Source organism: Protopterus annectens, chromosome 9.part0 (genome assembly GCF_019279795.1).
Source record: "Protopterus annectens isolate FY-2018-M chromosome 9.part0, PAN1.0, whole genome shotgun sequence".
NCBI lineage: Eukaryota > Metazoa > Chordata > Ceratodontiformes > Protopteridae > Protopterus > Protopterus annectens.
The window spans coordinates 325,532,443-325,551,059 of record NC_056743.1 but is presented as its reverse complement, the minus strand read 5'-3'; the positions used below and the strand labels follow the sequence as shown (position 1 = coordinate 325,551,059).

Below are 18,617 nucleotides of genomic sequence, written 5' to 3'. Positions count from 1 at the left end.
AAACCCATGAGCTGCCATGACAAACCTGAATCCCATCTCTGTACTTAGTCTGTTACAGGTTCTTACATAGATATCTACATCTTGCATACTATCCCATCAAGCACTTGATCTCTTACATCTCTACAAAAAAAAAAAAAAAGAAACAGTTCTGCTAACATAAATTTAAGGATATGAATCTCCACATATAAACAAAACATGGTTGGGGGGTAGTTTAATTAATCATCATTTACCCCATTTCTGGAATAAACTGCTCTTACACATTAATTACAGTGACACCCTTACATCCTTCCAGACTAACTTTGATGAGTAGATAGGCATCTTCAAATTCATCCCAGGCCTGATTTGCTTTTCCCTTCTATAAGTGTGAGGTATATCGTGATGTTGGGTATCAGAAAGATGGAAATGATCTCATGACTTGTCTTGTAAATTCTATGATCCTACAGCTGTTGAAGAGGATACATTATATCCCACCAACTAGAAAGCGACTGAGTGATGAATGGGCAAGCAATACTGGCGAAAGTTTACTTCTCCAAAAGGAGGAACATACAAGGAGCAAAGCTGAGTGTATCCCCTTTACTATAATAACAATATAAGAGGGTGTAACTTGTGGCATTCAGCCAACTGTTGTTAGTTAATAATAGCTCAGCAAGCCATCTTTCCGCAAATCACATCTTTCTCTCTCTCTCTCTTTCGCAGCACACATTTGAATCAGACATAAAATAAAAATGCTCATTCTGATATATTGACTTCAAGTCATGATATATTCCACCACTGCAATGCTGAAAAAATACATTTCCTCTTACTTTGAATCTAGCAGGGGGAGATGCACAGCTGTATTTGCCATATTTCAATATATATGGTTATAGGTTCATAGGTAGGTACTAGGCTATTGGCCCTAGGGCCTATATAAGCCTAGCCAAAAAGGTACCCTGGCTTTCCCCACCCAAGAAAATTATTTTCCTGTGCCCCTGTCGAGCAGAGCCACAGAAGTGATCTCTGGGGTGAATTTCCTATTTCCCATCCAATCATCAAGATTTTTCTTGAAGAGTGCTAACGAGGAGCTCTGTTTGACATAGATAGGTAGTCTGTTCCAGAGTATGGGAAGTCTCTGGGGCAGGAATCTATTCCTCCAGCATGTTCTGTTTATTGTGGTGACAAGGTTTAGGTCCCTAGAGCGTGTAGCTCACAGGAATTGGGATTTCTTTAAGTGAAGCATGTCCAACAGCTCTGGGTTTGACATAGCTTTGTATGCTAGGCAGAGATCGCCTCTGACTAGGCGATATGCGACGGAGTAAAGCTGGAGTTTTTTGAGATGGTCTGCATAGGGCATCTGTTTGAGGCCAGTAATCCTCTTTGTGAGTTATTTCTGTGGCCTTTCCTGTTGTTGTAGATGTCTTGTGAGGTACATACCAAAAGGGGCGTTGTACTCAATAATGGGTCTAATGAGTGATAGAGGGGAACAATGACCTCTTTTTTTTCTGGATGAGAAACCTTTTGTGATGAGATGAGCCACATAGAAGGATTTCCTGACCACTGTGGCAATGTGATTATCAAAGGAGAGACTACTGTCCACCTGTACCCCAAGGTCTCTTATCACATTTTTGGCATTAAGTAGACTACCAGCAATGTGGTAGTTCAGTGGTACACAGTTTTTACCAAAGGGGATGACAATACACTTTTTGGCAATGAGCTTGAGGCCATGGCTTTGACACCAGGTATCTGTCTCAGTGAGGCCCTTTTGTAGTATGTCCACATCGTTAGGAGTTTTGATTATGGCTCCTAGTTTGTAGTCATCTGCAAACTTTGTTAGCCAAAGACCTTCTGTGTTAGTCTGTACTTCAGAGAAGTAGATATCAAACAGGAGAGGACCTAGGACTGAACCCTGTGGTACTCCACTTGTCACTGGTCTGAAGTCAGATTTGGAGTCTGCTACTTTCACAGTGTGGGTTCTGTCCGTGAGCCAGTTGGCAACCCATCTTGTGACATAGGGATTTATACCTAGTTTAATGAGCTTATCTATCATTCCAGAGTGGGGAATGGTGTCAAAAGCCTTGGCGAGATCTAGATAAGCAGTGTGAACCACTTTACCCTCATCTATGGCTTTGGTGACTGCTTCAAAGAAGTCAATCAGGTTTAGGAGACATGATCTGCCTTTTACAAATCTGAACTGGGTAGGGTCCAGAGTTTGGAGATTACCAACGTCTTTGTTTATGAGTTCCATGATGATACGTTTCATGGCCTTGCAGACCAAGCTCATCAGGCTAATGGGGTGCTAGTTCCCGGGGTCAGTCATGGCTCCCCCTTTGTGGACTGGGATAACCATTGCAGTGTGCCATTCAGTGGGCACAAAGCCTGAGGTGAGGCTATGACTGAACATGGTACTTACATAGGGTGCAGTTCATTCTGTAGTTTGTGTAGAATGCAGCCTGTGATATTGTCAGGTCCCACGGATGCTGTGTTCTTAGCTTTGGAGAGTGTGTTTTTTTTACCTGTGCAGCCGTGAGTACAGGAACTTTGCATTCTTTTGGTATATAGATGGGCACTCTAGGGGGTGAGAGGAGGGTAAAGTTAGCACTGAACCTATCTGCCAGGATGTTGGCAATATCAGTTGGTTCTGTATATTTAGTGCCATTGTGCTGTAACTCACAGCAGATCTAAGTGTTGCCATTGAGATTCTTGACATAGCTATAGAATGCTTTGTGGTTGTCTTTAGAGTCAGTGGCAATTTTGTTTTCATAACTAGCTTTGGAGGATTTTATGAGGGATCTCAGCTTCTTACTGAGGTTGACCAGGGAGGATTTTACTCTTTTTTGCAACAGTTTCTTTCTTCTGTTGTAGAGTTGTTTATGGCAGAGGACCACCAGATTGGCTTCCTTTTTTTGGAGGATAGCATCTTGGTTCTATTAGGGATAGCATGATCCATGCACTTGTGTAAGTGCTTATAAAGTGCATTTGTGTAGGATTCAGCAGTTGTACCTCTATTGTCCGTCTGCATGGGTGTCATGAAGTTTGCCACTTCTGTCTTAAGAAGTGTGAAGTTGGCTTTGGAGAAGTTTTTTACGGTGGTTTCCCTAATTGGGGGTGGGGGCGGGATGTGGATGTCTAGGGTGATTAGCTTGTGATCGGATCTGACCAATGAGGAATTAATCTCTGGTGTGGAACACCGGTTGCTCATGTTGGTAATGACCTTGTCTAGGATATTGCTCCCCCTGGTGGGGGTGTTAATATGTTGATCCAAGGCGTTGGAATTTATGAAGTCCAGAAAACGTTGAGCAAAAGAGTTGGTACATGAGTAGTTTTCCCAGTTAATGGTGGGGTAGTTGAAATCGCCCATTATTAGGGTGTTGGGTTGTACCCCAATACTTTCCAGTGTATCAAGAAATGAGGAATGGGAATCCTGGGACATGGTGGGGGGTCTGTAGCAAGCTACAATTTAGATTGCAGTCTTGCCCAGAGTTAGTTGCACTTGGATAATCTTCATTCATTTACCCAAATTGCATTCAGTTGAATGATCTCATAATCACATTTTAACGAAAATTTGAAATGGCAAATTTCGGTATGCCTGAAATAAATACCTAATTCAAAACTCTGTACCGCTCTGGACCTAGGAACAAGTGTTGACACTGGTCGAGAAGTGGGCAAGATTTGTCAGTTGGACGTATTGGTATTTCAACATTTTCAACACTCGTATTTCAGACTTCGTGCAAAGTAGGTTTGAGTGAGTGCAATTCAGGTAAATTAATGTAAATCTATAAGTGTGTGTGTGTGTGTATGTGTGTGTGTGTGTGTGTGTGTGTGTGTGTGTGTGTGTGTGTGTGTGTGTGTGTGTGTGTATTAACATTAGATGGCTTCTGATATTGCCACTGCTTAGAAGAAAAGATCTTCTCATGAACTTAAAATATCAGAAGCTTTAGTACAGAGGTATTTTTCAGGTACAGTTTCCTAATATTGTCTATCATCCTGAATTTTGAATTTGATAAACATATGTAATACCTGGACACAAGGACTAGATATTGCAGAAGGTAAAGAGGAAACAAAAAGACAGCATAAAATGCTCAAACTAAAAAGTTTTAAACTTTCAGAATTAGAAGTTCTAAAATAGCAACAATTTAGTGTTACTCTTTATGGAAGAGAGCTGTTTTTCACAATATGCATTTTCTGAAGGTGGTCAGCTAGACAGAGATTTAGAAGAGATCTGATTGTTTAAAGACGACAGTAAGAAGGACAGCTAGCAATTATTTAAAGTATCGTGATGTCTAGAATCTGAATGGTCAAAAGTGCTTTTTTAGTGGTAGTTCAGGGACAATACAGCAAAATAAAGGATAACTGCAAACAAAGTACAGATTACATTTAGGTATGTGTTCACTGGTAGTTGCAAATTAAAATGAGCACTTCATTGTCTAGCTGAAATAGGTGCAAGAAGGCAAAAATACTGCTCAGTGTATTTGTTAAGTGAAACAAGCAACAATATTCACATGCTTCTCAGGAAGTTTAACTTTTTCAAACTTGAACTGAAAATTTTAAATGGCTCGGTCCATGGAGAGATAATCCCTTGTATGTACTTCTGCAATACAATGTTTATGAGTCTATATGCATATCTTATTAAGAATTGAGAGAAGTTTAAAAATCAGTGAAGGAGAAAAACAGTAAAATAATGAAGTACAATAAAGTTTAAAATCAGTGAAGCAGAAAACAGTGAAATAATGAAGTACAAATCCTAAGTATTTTGGTTCACACTATAAACTGGTATAGCAGGGAAGTAAAGCAATCAAAAGCTAAATGTATAGGGCTGTTTTTCAAGGATAGATTCCCAAATATTGTCTAGCTCCCGGAATTTTGAATTTTTGCAAACACACGTAAACATATGTAACACCTGGACACATGAACTAAACATGTCATAAAGAAAAAAGCATAAGATGCTTTAACTAAAAAGATTAAAACTTTTAGAATTAAACATTCTGAAAATAGCAACCTCAAATGAATTAATGTTACTGTTTATGAAAATGTTGGTTTTATCAACGATTTATTACTTTTTGAAGATTGCTGTCTTAATTAGGCAGAGTCCATTATCAATGGAAGTCCACGGAGAAAAGCTCCAGGACAGAACAGAACTACAAAGGATAACTTAACAAATATATATTGCATTACATTCAGGCATGTGCTCACTGGTAGATGTGAATGAAAGTAGACATTAAGATGAGCAGTTCATTTACTAAGTAAACCAGGTGCAAGGAGGAGAGAATGCTCACTGTATCCATTAAGGACAATAAGCAGCAGTAACGTATCAGGAGGATTTGTTTTCAAAACTGAAACTAAAAAATTTAAATAGGTACCCTGGAGTGATAATCCCACATAATATGTACTTATGGAATAAAAATTTTATGAAGCTATCAATACATCTTCATAAGAACTAAGAAATCGAGTGCATAGTCTTTGAAGCAGAAAAACAATGAAATGATAAAGTACATATATTTAATATTTAGGTTCAAACTATAAACTTGAGCAATAAAAGTAAAATGTACACAGAATAGGGGTCTGACAATATTTATTTATCTGAATTTGTTAACCAGAGGCCAGCACTGATCACAAATAACTAATCAGCATGCATAAGATTTCAATAAAACACAACTAAATACAGAGAATTAAAATGACACACAAATACCCAAAACTTCCAAAATGTGAAAAGGGCTTCAAATGTATTTACGTATTCATTGATTCAGTTATCTATACAGTTATTTATTTTTTAAGTTCTGACTACCAGGTTTCCCAAATGAGTGATCACCCATTTTCATATCCTTGTTCAGCCCACCTCTGGGTTACTGGTATAGAAAATATGAGGACTAAAAACTACCATAGAAATGTAAGGCTACCTACAAAAACTTACAAAAGCTTTTTAACCACACCCAAGAGCTATTAAGATCAAGTCTTCTGCTAGAGATTAACAGCAGACAGTGGCAATCAGCAAAGAACAGAGGCAGAAGGTAAAATAGATTTTAAAATCTTTTAGAGCCTCACAGGGCCACAAATGTCTGACAGAATGAAGTGACTTAACAGCTTTTAAAGCCATTAGTTCTACAGAGGGGTACCTCATTTTCACCTGCTGCTAGCTTAATTGCACCAAGTGGTTTATTGGTTTTCAAAGGCTTTAAAAGCCAATGAAACAGTTTGTGCTCCTACACTTTTTTCTACAACTGGTAGTACCATGGAGCAGAAAAACTGGGATATCCTCATGAGAGACGGTCATTTTAGATCACTATTTCCAACACTACCTAGAGTAGTTTACAAACGTGGTAGTAATTTGAAGTCAATTCTGGGGACTAACATTAAACCATCTAATAATAGGGATGGCTTGTACAAATGCAGTATGTGCTGGCTGTGTAAATATATAGATACAGGGTCAAATTTTTCAATAGGGAATATAAAATTTCACACTATTGGTAGATTTAATTGTAGTAGCAAACAGGTTGTCTACTTAGCTAAATGCGTGGTATGCCCAGCTTTCTATATAGGGAAAACTGATAGAAAGCTGGGTGAGAGAATTTACAAACATATATACTGTATAAGTATACCACAAATGCAAACTGGCAATGTCCACTTGAATAAAAATCTTTATACTTGGATATGCATTCTATGTATTTTATGCATATATTTACACATTTTACACACATTTTGTATAGTCATCTATTATGTTTTATAATTGATGTTTTATTATCAGCATACATTATTTATCATTTATTGTCTACGTTATACTTATGCTACGTTAGGGTATCAGTATGCCTTATAAATCTTGACAAGATGAATTGTAATTTTTGTATTTCTTTATTTATACTATTTGATAATGTATTTACATTCAAGTATTATTTTATATAAAGGATTTTCAGTTTGGAGCGTAGCTCATGGAATGCCTGATTTTTATGGTAAAAATTATGCGGCTTCTATTGCCATATATCTAAATAATTAGGTGCATTCTCTTTAAGTATTTTATGCTTTAGTTTTAATTGATAAAATGACTTACTAATTTGTTAATTGATTGGTGTCCACACCTTAGATCCTGTGTATATAAGTTTGATGCCTTTCATTATGTGTTAGATCTGAAGAAGCGTATATTTTATAAGCGAAAGCGCTCATCATACTTGTTGGGAATAAAAGCTTTTTTATTCAAGTGGACATTGCCAGTTTGCATTTGTGGTATACCTGCTCGTCTTCATTGCTGTATTTTTCGTTTTGTTTTTTGACGAGCAGAATATCTTGGTGACAGCAGTTTTGTTTTCGCAAACTGTATAAGTAAGAACACATTACAAAATCACCAGTTTAAATTTAGAATACTTCAACAATTGAGGAATGATGGGAGAGGGGGACCGGAGTCATTAAAACTAGAAAGAATTGAACTTATCTGGCAATTAAGAGTCAATGCATGCCAGTATCCAGGTTTAAACAAAATTAGTTCAATAATGTGTATTTTATGTTTAATAAATTTAACCAGGTAAAAAGAGCCAATCAAAGGAATAATAAGTTGCTCCCTTTAGAGGTCTTTTTAGAGGGCTAGACTAGGTATAATACCATTCATTACACTTTCTATATATTTTTCACTAATATTATTCAGTAATATATTTATTGCCTTACTTATGTTGATTTTGAACAAGTAAACAGTATATACACGTTTACCATATTTTTTTAACAACAATCATTATGGTTTTATAAATGTACTGTCATTGGTTAGTTTATTTATACCACTTAGTTTTATTTATACCACTTAGTTTTATTAGTTATTACTTATCGTTTATTTATGCTTTTTTGACAATTTGTCCATTTATTTATTATTTAAGATTCAAGTGGAAGCCTGGAGGGCTATGTTAGTAGAATAAGTGTAAGCCCAACTGGGCAAGATAAATACTATCTAATGTGAAGGACAAAATTTTGGTATATCATATACTTGTACAAAGATTTATTGCTACATTTTTATTTTATTTATTTTATATATTTTATAATGGTTACTTGCTGAGTGATGAACATATACATTAATATTTAAAAATATTTAAAAGTTTACAATTAAACAATGTTGCAATGTTGGCAAATGTATGTCCGTACACATACTCCTTTAAGTACTGATTAGTTGAATTTAACATCCATGTGATTTAGTTCTAAATCTGTATAAGTAGCTGCATTTGAAAATGGTCATTATTTAACTTTTCTGACAAAGTTGAGTTATTGTCTTGACGAAAAGTGGATTTTGTTACTGTACACTTAAAATAAACCTTCTTATTCGTTTTATTTACGATACGTGTGTAGATACTATTTGGCAGTATATTGTGGAGTGCCCGGGATTCGTGTATTTCAGTTTTGGAAGTTTTTATTTCTGTTTATAGGTTTGTCTACCATGGAACAGACAAAGACCCCATGCTCTACAAAGAAACATTATCAGGTCATGGTCATAACCCATTATTATGTAGTCTTGACATGAATTCCAAGAGCCACTTCTCAATCATAATCCTCTGTGTTTTGTTAACTGAGACTAGGAATTTGACATTTATATATATAAATATGTGTGCGTGTGTACACGTGTGTTTATTTATTGCATTCGTATACCAGGACAGTAGGCAATCTGCCTCTTTTCAGCAGAGACACAGGAAGAAAGGCTCTAAAAAATGAGCAAAAATAAATACTACATGTTATGCCAGTAGGATGAGAGACATTTAGTGAGTAGAGAAGCTCTCTCTCTCTCTTTCTCTATGTATATATATATATATATATATATATATATATATATATATATATATATATGTGTGTGTGTGTGTGTGTGTGTGTGTTAAATATAAATAAATGCCACATTTTTCTCACATATTGTATCTGTACTGTCCTGGACTGAGGAATTTACTTATAACAGCCACTTGGAATAGCAACACAATGGATGTTTGAAATAGCATTGGGACAAAATTGTTCAGCAATTGCATTTGATTAGTTTGTTAAATGTCAGTTTAATTGTGTTTTAAGCATAGTAATACTTTGAATGTTTGTGACAGAATGTGGATTTTTTTATTATTATTACTATTATTATTTGCACCTCACAGCTGATATCAGCTCCTCCCAGGGCCTCTCTTTCTCCTGTATCTCTCCTCTCATGGACTAACTCTGACCCTTGCTCTTAGCCAATGAGGAAATTGAGGCACCTGTGGCAATGTCATATTGTTACTGAGGACTGTTTTGCCATGCCCTAAGTTACCCCTCCCTCCTTTGCTTGCTCATATAAATAGGACATGCCATGCAATGAGATATGCTGGCATAGAACTCTCTCTCAATACCCTTGAAACATTACCAGCCTCTGCAATCAATCTATCTAAGGTGTGTCTGCATACATGTCCCTCAACCCATCCTCCCTTTACCAACACCCCTCTAACAGAACAAGAGTCACATGGTCCATAGTCAGGACACTATCCCTCTATGCCACTGCTCTGGCAGAATGCAGAAGTCTATTGCAGACATTGCCAGAGCAGTGTGTGTGTGTGTATGAGTTATTGGTGCTCAAGGATTTTATAAGTATATTAGGTGGTGACTATCATAAAGTATGAACTGAGTGTGTGTTAATATTGGATGTAGAGCTGAATGCTCTGTTTTTGGGTTTAGAAATGTGAGAATATTACACAGAAGAAAGTATTCTAATTTGTAGATAACTGGGGATGGGTTTTGTGGACTTGTTGCATGTCTGTTCAAGTTTAGTGAATAGAAAAACTGATATGCCAGTCCATAAAATACAGCCACAGAACAATTTGGAGTGAACTTGTATGGTAACTGTCTTAGTTTTGGCTGTGAGGTTTAGGTTGTACTGTATCCTGTACAGGCAATGTAGTCATTTCACTTATGAGTAGAAGGATGTATGAAACACTTCTCCTCTATGCTTGATAACATTGTTTACTGCTGTCTGCCTGAGCCTCTGTCTTACCTGTCTTATTTTTCTATACTTTTCCTACCTATCTCTCTCACCTTCTCATGTCTTCATCTTCCTGTGTGCTACACCATTTAACTTGTAGTTCTCCATTGTGTTCTCCTATCCTAAACCTGTCTACATTCCTATCCCATTTGGTCTCCTTGACTCCTAGTGTTCTCTTCTGTTCTTATCTGTCTTTTCTAACATAACAAGTCAACCTACTACCATGCCTAGGTCTCACATACCACACTGAACCTTCCTAATCCTCCTGCAGACTCCATTTCTTTCCAAACTCCAAACCTCACTAAATTAGAATGCTGCCTCTGTCTCCAAGAACTTTACACACTGATTTTCATCAGATTTCTCCATCTCGTGCTGCCAATTCATCCCACTCCAGTCTCATATTCCCCATTTTCCCCCTTTTAAATTTATTTTTGCACTGAGTTACACTTTTCGATCTAAAGTGATCTCACTTACCTGCTTTGGCTATTACTAGATCCATTACCAGATAGTTAAACAGCAGAAAACTAATTAACACACAACCTACTCTAGCAATAACTGACACAAAAAAGCAAAATATACAGTATTAGACTTCTGACTGCAAAATAGTGCCCTATATGCACTACAAATCTATGTAGTACATAACCAGTTACTATCTAACCCTACTTTATCAGATGCAGTACTGCCTTCAGGTTATTTTAACACCATTCTGCAAAAGTTGTTCTGAGTTTTCCAAAGTTTTCCTGAGTGTCCCAAAATATTTCTAAGTTTTGCAAAGTTTTTGTGTGTTGTGAACATTTCTCAGGGTTAGTGAACTTATTTCTAAGGATTTCTGATATTGCAGAAATTCTTACTTCTGTTCTAAAGCAATTGTTAGTGCACTTGAGCTCAGAACCAAGTTTGTTTTGCATTGGGAGGCTTCTTTTGCACTCTGGTGGATGTGGAGATATAAATTCAACTCATCCAAGGTGAGAACTACTCTAGCTACTATAGCTTATTGTGGTTTTATCTGATTGGCCCGAGGGTTTAACTTTATAAAATTCTTTCATCTGGCTGGTATAAAAGACTCCAAATACAGTTTCCCAATCTTGCATATAAGCAAACCTCTCTGGTTTAATATCCACTATAGAAAACACTCCCCATAGTCTCCCACTGTTGACTGCTGCTCGAACAGCTGCCAGTTTGTGCAGACGATAGTACCACTGTAGGTCATCTAGTAGTATACTACTAAACATTCTTGCTTTGACCTTTTAGTGACATTCCCGTACTCCTTCTCATCTAGAAATTATGTTTCCTTGCCTTACATAGTAAAGGCTAGATTCAGACCTGCTGAATCTAGACTGTTTGGTATCACTGTGCTCTTAAACCAGCCATCTTACATTAAGAGGGCCTCTCTGCACCTTGTGGCAGAAGTGTGTAGCTCAGGATCCATCTGAGTTGGGGATTTCTGGAGAAAGCCTCTGTTTGGGGCTTTCCCATTAATAATTGTGGTAAAACTGTTTAAATTTGCCTGAATATAACCCTTGCATTTGCTCGGGTTTGCACTCAGTTTACCGGTGCTGTTCAATGTTTGGAAACTTCAGCCACAAGTCTGGTGTGGAACTCTACTGAAATCCAAGACATCCACTGAAAAAAAAAACTGAAAAATAGGTATATTTAAGCCAGCAGTGCACTTTGTTAACTGTATTTAATTGAATTACTGCTTCATTTTGGTTGTTTGTGACTAAATCCAGCCAGCCCACTTCCTTCCCAAAGATCATATTCAGAAAAATCCTGCCACAATGGATGGGCAGTTTCCCATCATTACTCCTGCCAGCTTGATTGATATGGGCATCTTGAAGCAATGTAGTGACTGTGTCGTGTACACTGACAACCATTTACTCCTAAAGCAAACTAATACCCTATGTGAGAGACACAAATACACTGTGGATTGGAGTCCGTTCTTTCATGTAAAAATAAACTAGACATCAAACAGGTCATCAGTCGTCAGCACACATGCTTCAATGCTCACGCAAACCTCATCTCTCACACAAAATAAGGTCATGACACACAAACTCAGAAATGTAGAGGTACTCACTTAAAGCCTAGCAAAAGAAAAGAGACCTCTCATATGCACACCACCCATATTCAGCACTAAGCAAAAAGAAACCACTACACATATCAACACATACACCCTTGTCTCAACAAATAAGACCCTAAGGCAAAATAAATCAAATGTCTTGGTCATAGGTGACAACATAGTGAGACACACAGATGTGCCCCTCACCAGGCTGGACAAGGAGAATGTCACGGTCAGCTGCCTGCCAGGTGCCAGGATCCACCACATCATGCATGCAATCAAGTCACTCAGCAACAAGTACCATTATGACTGTCATAGTCCATGTTGGAGTGAAGGATTTGAGTTGAACCTCTCTGGACTATATGAAGAGCGACAGGATAGAACTGTCTGATTATGTGTCCCAGACAGGTATGTCCCTAGCCCTAAGCAGTATCCTACACTCACCCAGGATGATACCACAATATAAACAAAAGATGATTGTCTTCAACAATTGGCTTAGTTTCTGGTGTCAGTCCAGGGGGACCCAGTATCTGTCACCCTGGGAGGATATGGTAGACAGACCTCGCTGCTTTGCTAGAGATGGTCTGCACCTGTCCCCCCTAGACTTTTGGATACTGGCAAAGGCCCTTGCCTCCACCATAGTGCCTTTCTTAGGCAATGTCAAAACACAAATATAACAAAATCTAATTGAGACAAACTCAGGGTTGTGCTGCTTAATGCTAGGAGTTTCAACACAAAACTGCACTCCCTGGAAGACCTCCTCACCTTACAAGATGCTGATGTCTGTGCAGTTAACAAGACTTGGCTCAAGGCCACTGAGATCACCCCAGCCATGCAAGGCTACAATGTCTTCCACATATCCAGACCACAAATGAGTATGAAAGAATCAAAGGTGAAGGTGTGTCCATCTCCATTAAAACCAACTGCTCTCTCAGACTGGTCAAACAGCATGACTGTCTCAACTTACTGCATATCCAATTAACTACTGAGAAAGTACCATACCACATAATTGATAGCTTAGATCCCCCATCATGAACCATGATAAGTACACTGCCTACCTCAATTAACTGGAATCCCTCACCATACAGCCTAACACCTTAGTCATGGGAGATTTCAACTAGCCTTCCATAGACTAGGGGACATACACAAGCAAAAACATGCTCACCCAGAGGTTCCTGGATTTTGTTAACACAAATGTTCTGAAACAAATAGTCTGCACCCCCACTAGAGGCTCTAATATTCTGGATATAGTACTCACCAATATGGGGGGGTCACTGTACATCCCCATGCATGATGTCCTCCCTGGTTAGGTCAGACCACATATCAATCTTGTTGGAAGTAACTACTGGAAAGGACACCCTTACAGGAACAAAAATTGTAAAAAAAACATTACCAGACCTAACTACAGCCTACTAAGCAATGGTATAAAAAGCTTCATACCACCTTCAATCGCAAATATCAATGATCACTATGCAGAAGTATACACAAATGCCCTGTACAAATGCTTAAGCAACTGCATAAATTCTGCTGTACCTGACTGGATCAAAACCAGGTCTTCCAATAAAAACAAGCCACCGTGGTGGACTTCAAGTATAAACAGATTATATAACAAGAGGAAGAAACCGTTGTCCAAAAGCAAGAGGGATATCACTCTGCAGATGGAAAGTCCCCTCCTAAGCCTAAACAAGAAAATCGGAAATCTTGTAAAGTCTTCTAAAGCAAATTACAAAACTAAAATCACATCCCTAGCCATGGATAATCATAAGGCATTGTTTAACTACATCCGAAGTCTAAAAATGGAATGCCTAACTATGTGCTGAACTGGTTGTAGATGGGATCACTCATACTACACTGTCAGATATCACCAACCTGCTAGCTGACAAGATTCAGTGCAAACTTTAACCCCTATCCCTACCTGCCATATCCCAAAGCATACCTGACACCAGCCCTCTACCTGGTATCTCTAAAGAATAGGTCATTTCTGCATGCCAAGGCCAAAAACACAGCCTGAATGGGAACAGATAATATGCCAGGTTGACTTAAACAATCTAAAATGAGACATGGTGGACCCACTTGGAGTTCTCTTTAATCACAGCTTGAGAACTGGCTATGTTCCTGCAGAATGGAAAACAGCAACAGTAATCGCCCTGCACAAAGGGGGGTCATCAACTGACTCTGGGAACTACAAACCCATAAGTCTAATCAGCCTCATCTGCAAGGCCATGGAAAGAATTATCATGGACCTTATCAAGAAGGACATAGGCAACCTCCAAACACTGGACCCAACCCAGTTTGGCTTTGTTATGGGTAGCTCATGCTTATTAAACCTGGTGGGCTTTGAGAATGTCAACAAAGCCATAGACAAAGGTAGGACAGTGCACACAGCCTATCTCAACCTTGCCAAGGCTTTCGACACACTTCCCTATTCTGGTATCATTAAGAAACTCTCCTAGATAGGTATTAACCCTTATGTTACTATAGGGGCAGCCATTTGGCTCACAGACAGAACACACTCTGTCAAAACTTGTGATTCCACCTCCTCCAGTAAACCTCTCACCAGTGGAGTACCACAGGGATCTGTGCCGGGCCCCTTACTGTTTGCCATCTATTTCTCAGAAGTCCAGGCCAAAGTAAATGGCCTTTGGCTCACCAAGTTCTCTGATGATTGCAAACTGGAAGCAATCATTGAGACCCCCAATGATGTCAACATAATACAAGAAGGGCTAACACAAACAAATGACTGATGCCAAAGCCACAGTCTAAAACTAAATGCAAAAATAAATGCATTATTATTCTCTTTGGCAAAACTGAATTCCCTACAAATTACAATTTGGACTGCATGCCCCTGAGTTCCAACCCAATGGTGCAAGACTTGGGAACATAGGTCGATAGCAATCTGAACTTTGACCACCAAGTTTCCACAGTGGTAAGGAAAGCCTTCAATGTAGCACACCTCATAAGCAAGGGCATAGCATCAAGGTCAAGGGGTATTATAACTTCTCTGTACTCAACCCTCATCAGACCACTAACAGAGTATAATGCACCGTATTGCATGTACCTCACCAGATACATGCAGCAGCTGGAGAGACTTCAGAGCTGGGTGTCTCACAAAGAAAATACAAGGACTCCAAACCATGATCTACGTGGACAGGCTGAAAGCCCTGTCACTTTACTCTGTATCTTATAGGCTGCTGAGAGGTGACTTGTGCTTGGTCTATAGGGCAATCACCGACCCTGCCCTTATGGAAATGCTGCACATCTGCAAGTCAAATGGCACAAGCGTCACTCACTCTATCGATCTCAACCTAGCCTGTGACATTAACAGAACATGCTGGAGAGAGCGATATGTCTCCCAGAGATTGACGCTTCTCCAGAATAGACTTCCTAGTCAGGTAAAATAGAGCTCTTCATTGACCCTATTCAAACGAAATCTAGATAACTGGATGGGAGACTGCAAATTTGCCCATGGTGTGGCACCCACATCCTTCATGGACAGGGGTAGCCAGTGTTGATTACAGACCTGCTCTGTTCATAAATTCATTCTGAAAATTACCCAGAAAGAATAAATTTGGGATTAACATGGCTAGGCTTGTAAAGGCTCTAGAGCCACTAGCCTAGTAACCTCCTATGAACCTGTATAAGTACAAGTGTCATAGAATTCCCATTCTCTGGAATGGGCTTCCCATCCATGCGAAGCAAAGTCCTCCTATAACCCTATTCAAATGTAACCTGGACCAGTGGATCAGAAACCAGAAATCCACCCCTGGCCTGGCGCCATTATCTCTGATGGGCAGAAGCAGTTTTTAAATCATGCCTAGCTAATATATACCACCTTAAAATAATGTCTAAACACAATAACTCATGGAAGATATTTGGGCTGCATGGCTAGGCTAGTACAGGCCCCAGTGGTCATTTGCCTAGTAAGAACCTATGAACAATTTACTGACACTACTTGGTTCCATATAAGGTATAGTTTGTTATGCAGTTACTAGCCAATACTAGTACAGTGTAATTTTCATTGTTGTATACGCCATGTATGTTTTTTCTGGAATGTATAACTTGTGTTTTCTTCCAGGTCACCCATCAAAACATGCTCTAAGATGTTCAACAAGTTACTATTAAATATAAATAAATGGTTACATGGAAAGACAAGCTGATGTAAAAATCAAGTACCATGGCATCCCACCTTCTCATGTGAAGTGCATGTCTATGAATTGATCCACAGGTGTCACTCCTCCAGCGGGATACGTGTGAATCTTTACTTCACCAGGATGGGGGAGACAGTATTCATTACTCTTCCCCTCTCAACCCTCCTAGATGTCTCCCCAGTACCCAAGCTGCAAAATGAATCCATGTCATCTGGGCTGTAGTCAAGTCTTGATCTCTCTCTGTATCACAGAGCTGACTGTAGAAAGCTGTTTTACCTCATGTTAACTTTACTGTAACACACATCAGTGCTGCTCTAAAGACAAGGCTATCATTGGATAGCAAGGTTCTAAAAGGCTTCCTTCCTTAAAATAACTGCAGTCTCCACTGAAAAAGTAATAGATGTGTTTTAAATATTCAGCTGTGCACTAAATGTCTGAAAAAGATTAACAGTTCTGCCTTCATAGCCTAGCAGAAAGTTTAACAGCATGCAAATTATTTCAATGTAATTTGCAATGATTTTCATACCAAGCTGACACAGACAAACTACTTTTTTAGCAACACTTGTAAAGATATACAGTTGTAATAAAATAAGTCTAAGAGGTGGCAAAATAAACAAATGAGTCTTTTGTCAACTTCTGAGTGGTTACAGCCTTAGAAAAGAAAGTAACTAGAAGTCTAATGTCTTGTTTCATTTATTTTAATTTTTTGTTGAACGAGTACTTTCAGAAGTCTCAGGAACGTGTGCCTTTTTCATACCTGGAGTAATAATACAGGAACAGAGAGAGAATAATGTAGTTTGTATACCATTTTACTAGCAAATGCCAACTGCAAATCAAAGCTATGAAAAGTTACATAAACTTACCATACAAAAGGAGGGATACAAACAAGTATTGGGGTAATACATGTGACATCTAAGCACAGTGATCTAATAAAACAGCAAACTTACTCAGATGCACACCAAACAAGCATTCAGCAGGAATAGAAGAAAATAAAAATATTACATTCAGGTGGTTAAATATGACATATGCAAACAATTATGCCAAGACAAAAATGACATAGCAGGCATACACCAATGCTGTTGGTCAGGATCATATGATCCCAATATCTAATAGCTCATTAACAAGTAATCCTATACCCAGAAACATTAACAGCCCTGTTATATAAAGTCCGGCCATCACCACAGCTTCTTTTGTAGAACACAGAATATGAGAAGGAAGCTTGGAGATCAGACTAGGAAGGTTCCCATAGCCAGAACTTAGAAGTTGTCTCTTAAACAGACAAACATGGGCATAACTAAAATATGGGATATGAAAAGCTAGTATGGTGTACCAAATAAGCAGTTGTAAAATGTCACACTTTATGACACCTAGTTTTCAGATGGAAAAGTTATTTTCCAGGAAATGCTGAGAAGGATGGGAATGCCATTTGTGGCACAGGAAGTTGTATCTTTCTAGATGCAGGATACTTGCAGTCAGGCATGCAGAGTAGAAAACTGTCAGAAAAACAAAGCTATGAACATACATTCACAGCATTAGTTAAAGAGCTGATGAATTTCAGTTTCTGAATAAAAATTAGGTCATCTCAGAAGCACTGGCAACAATGATCCAAACTTGTAACAGATTCTTGTCGCAACTACCCGTCCTCCCTGAAAAGATCAAGAAAAGTGGCAGTCTCCAGTAGGTTGAGCGAATTTGTTGGAGATAAACTGGTTCCACAGGTATAGAAATGCATGACTACAGCTTTTCTAAATTAAGATCCGGTTATAGTTGAGTGAGAGGCCTACATCATCAACATACAGTAAGACCTTGTTTTCTTCACTATATTGTCACATATCCTTTCCAAAGATGATGAGAGAAAAACACAAAGAGTGGAGTCTTGCAGAACACTGTTTCTAATCTGGACTGGGAGAGAGAGGGGCTGCAAAGTCACACCAGCATATTGCATCCTCCTTTGTACCAGCACTAATGATGCACATCAGCTCTTCTTGGCACAGTGAGCAGGCAAACATTTCTCAAACTTACCCTGATGATCAGATCAATTGGTGAGCTTTCTCTAGAAGCAAATCTCCCAGAATTATATAAAATACAGAGACAAAGCATATTGTTGCTTTAGCTGACCTTGAGAGTAATAAAGGTTTTGTTCTTCAACTTCCACAGACCATCAGAAAATTTGAAGGCACATGGGGTTAAGATCCGACACTTAAATGTAGCCAATTATTATGAAGCTGCTACATCTTACAATATTCATACTCATGTACCAACACCTTTGCCCAATGGTTCTTGGAATTCATAAATTCCAACGCCCTGGATAAACTAATCTATAGTCCCACCAGGGACTCCAATATCCAAGACCTGGTCATTACTAACATGGGAAAATGATGTTCCACACCTATGGTCACCCCCTCGTTAGTCAGGTCTGACCATAAGCTAATCACCCTTAACATCCTCATCCCACCCCCATCCCCCAGTAAGGAAACCTCCATAAAAA

The 18,617-nt window shown here is 38.6% G+C and overlaps 1 protein-coding gene across 3 annotated transcripts in view; it reads right to left on the bottom strand.

Annotated features, from left to right (window-relative positions):
* The window catches only part of P2RX1 (purinergic receptor P2X 1), an 834,383-nt gene that overhangs the window by 803,917 nt on the left and 11,849 nt on the right, over positions 1 to 18,617 (bottom strand). The gene's annotated exons all lie outside the window — the stretch shown is intronic.